Genomic DNA, 10,154 nt, shown 5'->3' on the forward strand with positions numbered 1-10,154 from the left:
AGAAGGAGAAGGAGAAGGAGAAGGAGAAGGAGAAGGAGAAGGAGAAGGAGAAGGAGAAGAAGAAGAAGAAGAAGAAGAAGAAGAAGAAGAAGAAGAAGAAGAAGAAGAAGAAGAAATAGAAGAAGAAATAAATTGGACAATCTTATTTCAACTTGATTTGTATTATCACTGAGTCTTGAAGGATTTGTATGGATGTGCATGTAGCTGAAAAATCTTCCACCGCCAATATCACGAATCTTATCACAAGAAATCATAGCCAAGTTATTATCCAAGAAGAAACTGTCCTGGATTAGGTTTGGGTCCAGGACATCTTCATTAGAGTCAATATTTCCTTCCAAGGAATTTCTAGGATACAACACTCTCCATGTTTTATCCCATGGACTCATGCATTTATGTGCAGTTGACAGTCCAGAAAACATTTTTGATTGCAAGTCAGAGGTTTTGCAATGTACACACTATGTTCTTGATGGACTCTTGCCCCAAGTTTTCTAGGGAGGCTATTTCTTTGGGTGTCCCCAGCCAAGTGCTAATCTTCCACTCAAGATATTTAGAAAGTGCATGTGGCCAATGTCACTCCCCTCCACCACACACACACACACACACACACACACACACACACACACACACACACACACACACACTCACACCAGTTCTGTGAGTAGCACCTGGCGAATATGTTTTAGGAATTAAGACTTCTTGACAAATGCAGTCCCATCTCACTGCTATTAGATCAGATCCTATTTGGCTCACAAATGCTCTGTCTTCTGATTTGTGCTTCTTCAATGTTGCCTTTTCTGCCTCAGAGAAGTTCTCCCTGACTACCCTAGCCAGAATAACCTGGAGTAACTTTCTCCATCCCTTCCATTTACTTGACTTTTCCTTAAGCTTGTCCACAACCCCATTTTACTCATATCCTCTGCTGGCGAGGTGTATTCTTTCCTCTGCGTGGGGTTGGGGGGGGGCAGTAGTTTTCTCATTGCTCTTAGAACTGAGAGTAACGAGAACCTGCTGCTGCAAAATCTTCATTAGGGATGAAACAGTGACACAATCAAAAATTCCAGGTCTATCCATGAAAAGGAGGCAACGACTAAGGCAGCAAAGCACAAATCTTCCCAAAAGGTGGATGAAACAAGTAGTATAAACGCAGGTCCCATAACACCCAAAACCTACGGGTGCACGAGCCCATGTGGTAATAGAGTACACAGAGGAGCACAGGGAAGGGAGGCGGTGTGTCCTGTCAGCCCTGCGAACCAAAGAAGCCAGGAATAGCTGCTATCACTTGTTCTCAGATCAGAGGAGGACACTGACCATGTCAGGAGCCTATCCTGCCAAGGCCAGAAGAACATCCAGAGTGATCAGGAGATGCCATAGCCTCCTGTGGCAGGGGCCAGAGACATCCAGGAGCTTGTAGCACAGAGGGAAATAAATCAACTTTCAAAAACTATTGGAAAAAAAACTGCAGAAGATAGATCTCATAGTGGGGACAAGAAGCTCTGCTGCTAAATCCATTCTGAAGAGTAAGGAATGGTCCTTAAAAAATTGGCCAATATGGGTTTGCAAGCCATATTACACGTAAAGTTATTTGTATTCATAAACTGCTTTGTTAAATGGCAATTCCTTAGCACATTGATTTAAAGATAATTTTTAAAAGCAGTACTATAATATGTTATAATTATATCATGGTAAGAGACTCTCTCTCCAGATAATATAAGTTTTTCTGGAAGATAAACTTGCAAAACAAAGGAAAGCTATACTCAGCATTTAAAACATTAAAGAAATTAGGACTTATTAAGATATGAAAGAGCTGGGCATGGTGGCTCATGGGTAGCTATTCAGGAGGCTGAGATCTGAGAATCGTGGTTCAAAGCCAGCCCTGGCAATAAAGTCTGTGAGACTCTTATCTCCAATCAACCACTAGAAAACCAGAAGTGGCGCTGTGGCTCAAGAGGTAGGGTAGTAGCCTTGAGCTAAAGAGCTCAGGTACAGAGCTGAGGCCCAGAGTTCAATTCCCACAACTGCCCCCCAAAATAAGGAACATTAACCGGAAGCAAACCCTTAAGAATGTTATTGGTGTATTCAAATTAGGTTTGAAGGTGAATTTCACAGATTTCAAGAGAAAATAAAAAATAATATTTCAGTAGAAGGCAAATAAGTAAATAAATGAAGTGCTGGAGATATTCTCCTTTGGTAGAACACTGGCCAGTGAGTGCAAGCAACAGGTACTGAATTCACTGACACAGACAGACCTAAAAACAAAAAGAGAAAAGAGAAAAAAAATACAGGCATAAATACTGCTAGTAAATAATGACATTATTCTGATGGAAGTAAGGGGGAGAGTTGTAAAATGAAGAAGGAGGAGGACATGGAGGAGGAAGAAATCAATAAAAGAAATACTTTCACAAAATAGTAATCTTCAAAGAGACAATTTAGGATGACACAAACTACAAAATCATTTCCTTAAAAGAGACCCTAGGCCTGTGGCCTTTCAGCCTGAATAGCATGTGGTCTTTTTTTAATCCCCTAACTTAATTTAAATCTTAGAGATGGAGGGCTAGAGCAAAGGTAGTGTGATGGTTGGTGTTGATAGCTTGATTATATTTAGTAACACACAAAAAAACCTAGATGTGGAGCATTAAAAAAAAGCCTAGATGCAGAGTATAGGTGGCTCAGCCCTATAATCCTAGCTATTCAGGAGGCTAAGATCTGAGAACTGGGGTTCAAAGCCAGTCCAGGCAGGAACACCTGTGAAACATAGATTTGCAATTAGCCAGCAAAAAGGCCAAATGTAATGCTGTGGCTCAAATGCTAGAGCATTAACCTTGAGCAAAACCAGCTCAGGGACAGTGCTCGGACCCAGAGTTAAAGCTGCTGGACCATCACAAGCCAACAAGAGACAAGAACAGAAGAAAGGAAGAATGAAGAGTTTCCTTCCCATTCCCACCCACTCTTCAGCAGAGTGTCTAAGTACACATGAACCAGAAACTTCCTCAGAAGGTAATAATTTGAGGAATAAAAACATTATTATCTGGCATGAGAAAGTGCATTTCACAGGAAAACTTGAGTTAAACCCTTGTAATATTCTCAGAATTGGAGTAGCAGTGCTTGCCAGATGTCAGACACCTTCTTTGAGCAGGTGGACGAAAGAATCAACAAATTTGGAGATACAGCAATTGAAGGAAGAACGGGTGTCTTCCTAATATTTGCATTTGAAGATAGCTGCCTAAATATATTCCATCCAGACATCCAGTGAGGACTACATATGAATGATGCAATCAATATAATAATAAATGCAATAGATCAATGTGACATTGTTGGAGAGGAAGGGACTCTGACCAACTATTCAATGCCATGGGTCTGCATACGCCACACTATTCCAATTGGTGGTTTGAGTCGGTGATCCTTTACGGTGACCATACCCCTGTTTGTATTTGATGGAGGGACCTAATCAGACAGATTGAGCAAGTCAGAATGGATCTACAGTGGTGAGTGTGAGACTCAACAGCCACCCAAGGGTTACCTTAGAAGACAGATGTTTTCCATAGATGAATCTGGAGCTCTTGTGGTAAAAGTCACATCTGAATTCACATGCTATGATGCAGTGAGGATTTGAATGATCTGGCTTTTCATTATCCTCTCTTTTCATTTCTTCCTGATAATTTGTGTTTCAGTCAAACAGCCTAATTGAAGAGTTCCGTCTGTAAAGTAAGTTTAAAGACTGAAGAGTAGACTGGAAAAAACACCTAGAGAGTCTGCTAGGACCTTCTTGGACATTAGAGCAGAAATGGGAAGGACTCACTGACAGCTTTCACCCCGATTCTGTAGATACTAAGAGATGGTCCCTGAGTGATAGAATGGAGAATGCAAAATCATGTCTGAGGAAGAATGATGATGGTGAAAATGGAGGACTGTATTGATTGCGTTCCAGATGCCAGACAGTAACACTCTCCCAAGGCAATATGATTTCTGACAGTATGGTATTACAATCTGCAATCACAGCACCGAGGAAGCCAAGAAAGTATGTTACCCATCTTCTGCTTTGGGCTTGGCAAGCTTTCCTTACTCTGCTGTCTTACTTGATTTCTTCTATTTAAAGCACAAAGATTCACTTGGGATTGTTGGTGATAGAAGTGGCTTAAGTCTTGCAGCTACTAGTTTGTGGCCAGCCAAACCTAAGGTCAAGAGTGGGAAAGAATGGAGAACAAACAAATTGGAAACCACGAAAATACATTGGATCCCATGAGGATATTTGTAAACTGTCTTTCACCTCTTCTAGTCTTGATGTGGGTAATACATAGGACAAGCTGACATTATTCACTACAAAGCTGTAGTGAATCCTATACCAGGATTCAGAGATGATAAAGGAAATGCCTTATGGGAGCTCTAAGATGTACGATTCCTACTCCTTTTTTTCCTGTCTTTCTAAAAATTTAAATTTCATGAGGTAGGAGTTTGGCCTAGTGGTAGAGTGCTTGCCTAGCATGCATGAAGGCCCAGGTTTGATTCCTTGCTACCGCATACATAGAAAAAATAAAGAAGTGGTGCTGAGGCTCAAGTAGTAGAACTCTAGCCTTGAGAAATTCCAAGGACAGTTCTCAGACCCTGAGCTCAAGCCCAGGACTGGCAAAAAAAATCATTTAATTTTGGTGTGAAAGTGATGTACAGAGGGAAGAGGTGTTGCAGTTGCATGAATAAGGCAATAGTATATGTCTTTTGTTTTGTTTTGTTTGTTTTTGGTCAGTAGTGGGGCTTGAACTCTAGGCTTGAGTGTTGTCCCTGAGCTCTTCAACTCAAGGCTAACACTCTACCCCTTGAGACACAGGGCCACTTCTGGTGTTCTAGTGGTTAATTGTTGATAAGAGTCTCATGGCCTTCCTGTCTGTCCAGTCTTTTACCCATATCCTCAGATCTCAGCCTCGTGAATAGCTAGAATTACAGGCATGAGCCACTGGCACCCAACATGACTAATAATGTTGAACATTATTACCCCTCTCTCTTTTTCTCTTACTATCCCTTCCTCCTGACTCCTCTCCCCCCAAACTAATGTCCTGTGAGTATCGCTGTTGCTTTGGTTCACCCTTTGTTCTTGTTTTGATATTTTGTTATTCCTCTTTCTTTTCCCAAATCAGATAAAGGCACAGGCCACCAGAATAAAAAATCGTGACTAAAGGGGACAAACCAAAGGAAAAAAACAAAAATAAAAAACAAATTTCATGGGCAGGGGGTTTGGCCTAGTGGTAGAGTGCTTGCCTAGCATGCATGAAGACCGGGGTTCGATTCCTTGGTACCACATACTTAGAAAAAAGGTGAAAGTGGTGCTGAGACTCAAGTGGTAGAGCTCTACCCTTGAGAAAGTTCAAGGACAGTGCTCTAGACCTGAGCTCAAGCCAAGGACTGGCAACAAACAAACAAACAAACAAACAAATTTCATATGGTACATTAAAAACAACAACATCAACAATAATAAAGCCCTATTGTTTCCATATCCTCTCATTTTCAGACAAGATTGGGCGCGTTCAGGGTGGTATGGCCCTAGACTATTTTCAATAGCATTATTTTATATGTTCCCATGTACACATCTACTGAGTCATAGTGATTCTCTGCTATAACTATGGTAGACATATACTAATTACTACATATGATAGAAGCCATGGAGTCTATGTTTCCTTGGGTCTGGCTTACTTCACTTAATATGACTTATTCCAATATGATTTATTTTCTTACAAATGGACCAATGTCATTCTTTCTTGGGGAAGCATAGAATTTTATTATATATATATATATATATATCCCATTTATGTATACACACACACACACACACATATATATATATATATATATACACACATACCATATTGTCTTGATCCATTCATCTACTGAGGGACATATGGGCTGGTTCCATATCTTAGCCATGGTAAATTATGCTTTAGATGAAACATTGAACTCCCCTATAATCCAGCAATCCCACTCCTGGACATTTACCAAATGATGACAATTGCAGCACAACTGTGTTCATTGCAGCATTGTTTACCATAACTAAAATATGGAGCCAACCCAGTTCCTACTTTTGTCCCATGCAAATGAGATGGATCAGCACATTAGCAAACATAAGGAAGCAAAGCAGCAACTCGCCCCACAATGACCTTCACAGTATTAAAAATGTTTGCTTCTTAACTTTCAAAAAAAAAAAAAAAGAGAGACCCTAAATTGGGGGAAGAAATCCCTTGAAACAAATCAACTAAAACAACAACAAGAAAACCCTCAGGAAGTAAACAACATGTGTAGTCTCTTTTTTTTTTTTTTTGCCAGTCCTGGGCTTGAGCTCAGGGCCTGAGCACTGTCCTTGGACTTTCTCAAGGCTAGAGCTCTACCATTTGAGCCTCAGCACCACTTCTGGCTTTTTTCTATATGTGGTACCGAGGAATCGAACCCAGGTCTTCATGCATGCTAGGCAAGCACTTTAACCACTAGGCCAAACTCCCGGCCCCGTGTAGTCTCTTTATTAGTACCATTTTCACATAAAACAGCATCAGTCTTGAAGCAGAAGAACAAACAATGCCTAGCAGCAATGAAAATAAGGAAGATACTATCATAAATGTGACATGGTAATTATCAGAATGAACAGTGCAGATTTATATGGGGATATGAATACTGACCATCCAGTGAAGGCAATTCAATAAGAAATACGTAAACCAGAAGAGGGGAACCAACCACTTCAACCTATGCAACTGCTTTTACTTGAACACTGACTTGGGATGTCATACTATTAATGTTTATTTCAGATGTTATAATGCTAGTGGATGCTTTTTTAAAAAAAATTATCATCTGGGGCCAGGAGTTTGGCCTAGTGGTAGAGTGCTTGCCTAGCATACACAAAGACTTGGGTTCGATTCCTCAGTGCTACATACATAGATAAAAGCCAGAAGTGGTGCTGAGGCTCAAGTGGTAGAACTCTAGTCTTGAGAAAGCCCAAGGACAGTGCTTTGGGCCTGAGCTCAAGCCCAGGACTGGCAAAAAAATAAAAATAAAAATGAAAAGTTTTATCATTTGAAGTTATAGTCTAAAATTATCATGCACAAAAAATACATACTTTGGTTTTCCGCAGTAGTGTTTGGTAGAGAGAAGAAATGAACAGAGGTATTGAGGAATTACGATTGTAACAAATTACTAATTATTGATGTCGACTGACTAGACATATTAGTGGTATATTAGATTTTCTACATTTAGGTAAGTTTAAATTCTTTCTCAGTTATATATATATATATAAGTACATGTACATATATATATATAATATGTATAAGGCTGTTGCAAAAATCAGTCAACTCTCCTATCATAGGAAAATAGATATAATGTTCTTGTAAGTTTACTTGAAGGGAAAAATAAATGAAAAATTACTAAAGTGAAACACTGGAAAATAAAATGAAAATTTGTAAATAAATGCAACATACAACTCTAGACCTAAATAGAAAATATTTGAGATGAAAATACAGTTTAAGGGGGGAAATCAAGCGGGGGGAGGGTAGGGGAGAAATGGGGACCATGTCATGAGAAATGGTATCATTGCTTGTGAAGTTATGCACCTTCTATCTGGTGAATATAATGTAACCCTTCTATTAATCACAATAATATATATATATATATAAGAAAATACAGTTTAGAGGATCCTTAAGTTACAATTATCTTATGAACTGCGAAATTAAAATGCTCCCCATAAATGTTGAATATAGAAGGGGCAAACAAGTTTCTTTCAAGAATGAAAATTTGTATTAGGGGATGAGTTCAAGGCTTCCTATTGGCTGGGCAGACATTCAGCCATGTGAACCACACCTCCACCCCAGAATCAGACAGAGTTGCAGTCCTTTCAGATGATCACAGAATAAGGGTGGGCCTTTGGAGTATGAGGACTCCCTAAGAACTACAAAGGTTGCAAACAAGGCCAGTAGTCAAAAAGGATTAATCCAGAAAGGCAGAAGATCAGTTTTAGGAGTGTAACAGCACTGTATGTGCTCTAGCTTTTGTGGTAAACAACTTTGAGCTACAGTTCTAGCCTACATGGCAGAAGATAGGAGTCTCTGATAAACACCAATGGTGGAAGAAGGCATATAATACCAGTCTCAGGGGATATTTTTTAAAAATCACTTGAGAAGCAAGTTAACTTGTCAGGCCCAGGGACCTGGGCATAAAAATAAAACAGTTCCAATTGTCTTTGCTCACTGGCAACCTTCCTTTCTTTGAGGAGGCAGAACTGTGGAGTAGTCTGTACTTTATTGCAAAGACTTTTCAATTAGATGGATATTTTCATCCTTACATTATCCTGTAAGCAAAAGATATGGATTTCCCACCCATATTTTCATCCCTTATTTCATTTCCTCTTCCTCTGACATACTGATAAATCCTAGTGCAACTAAATTCTCCAAATATGATGATTGCACATATGTTTTAATTCATTAAAATTGATCCAGTATGCCAAAGCAGGCCAGTTTGAGCTCACACTCTGATGCACCCGGGAGGGCCTCCACTGAGTTAGCTATCTTGTTTCAAATCATTTCAGACATCTAATCTTAACTTTTTACCGCTCACCATCTCCTAAAAACTTTGTGACAGTTTATCTAATAGCCTTCTTTTCCAATTACCTCCTACCAAACCCTTCTCAGCCTTTAAAACTCTGTGACATATTTTATACTAGGTTTTCCAACTTAAGCATAGAGCTCTCTTTCAGAAGACTGGTCATAAATTCTCTGGAATTCCAGCTCAAGCACCATAGTTGTTATTATTCCATTGTGGTTCAGGTGTGGGACTTGGTCCTGGGAAAGAGCTCAATGCTGGCAGAACCCCAATATACTGAGAAAATGAGGAGGAAGTGTGAGAATGGGTCTCCCAACAGTGGTCCGTAATGGAAAAGGCAGCTTCCGTATTGTCCGTTCCAGCACACTTGTGGGCATGTGCTGCATCTCACAGAGCATCTTGCTCTTGAAATGCAAGGCAGAAATTCTTTCCAAAAGGTGAAATGTGGCAAGGTTTGCTTGTTCTTTCAACCATATCCAAATACGAGTCAAATTTTTCAAGGTTTCCTCAGCCTTCAGCTCCTACTGATCAGCAAGGAAAGATACGTTCATCTAAAGAATTAAAGAAAAGCTACTCCTATTAGGTAGTTAACTGCTTGAGCTTTTGCCTGTGGGAGATCGCAGAGAATTCTTCCAGAGCCATTTGTAGTTTGCATTCCTTTAGTCTAATAACTGCCAGTCTTGAGATGCTCAGGGCTGGCTCTTTGCTGATGTTGTAGACATGGGGTGTTATACATAGCACCTAGCACAGCAAGAGATTTTCTCCTGCCCTTATTTGGCCTACAAAGTAGTTTAAAAATGGACAGAGCACTACAGAATTACCTAAGAACCTAGAGTGCTTATCATTTCCCCACTTCCTTAAAATATGTAAACTCAGTGCCCAGGATTAAGTCCTCACAGTGCTTGCTGTAACCTTGGGCAGCCTAGGTAGAGAGAGTTGTCTCATGGCAGGAAACCCAGGGCCTGCTCCAACATCAGTGCACATCAGATCCCCAAAGAAGATAAACTGAGGCAAGAAAATGAGGGCAAGAGTCCAATTCTCTGCAAAAGCAATCTGGGATCTTAGCTCCTAAAACATGTGGCTTTTGATTTTTAATAGATGTATTTAGCAAATGGTAAACCAACGAAGAAATTCTGGATGGAACATATATTGGGTAGGACCTAAAAATATGCTGTTATACAAAACAAACTTTCTTAAGTACAAGTGGATTATAAGTAGAAATTGCACAACTTTTAAAAAAAAACTGCACATGAAACAGCTGAAATGCAGTTTAACAATAGAGATATTTAGATATTGGAATCAGTGGTAACATAGCCTTTACATATTAAGTTTGTATTATTCACTGAAGGAAGAAAATTTCAAAAAAGAAACAGGAAAATAGTTTTCCCACAAGAGATAAGAGCCCTTGGGATTGGAGGCATGGCTCAGTTGATAGAGCTCCAGCCACTGAGTGAAGGCATCAGGTACCAGATTCAGTTCAGACAAAAGAGAGAGTTGGGGGACAGAGGGAGATGGAGAGGGAGAGGAAGACAGAGACAAAACCCCACAACACTAGTATTAGAGAAAATCCTTCAGTCACAGAAGGACTGACA

The sequence above is a fragment of the Megascapheus bottae genome, chromosome 8, assembly GCF_031878675.1.
Source record: "Megascapheus bottae isolate mThoBot1 chromosome 8, mThoBot2.hap1, whole genome shotgun sequence".
Lineage (NCBI taxonomy): Eukaryota > Metazoa > Chordata > Mammalia > Rodentia > Geomyidae > Megascapheus > Megascapheus bottae.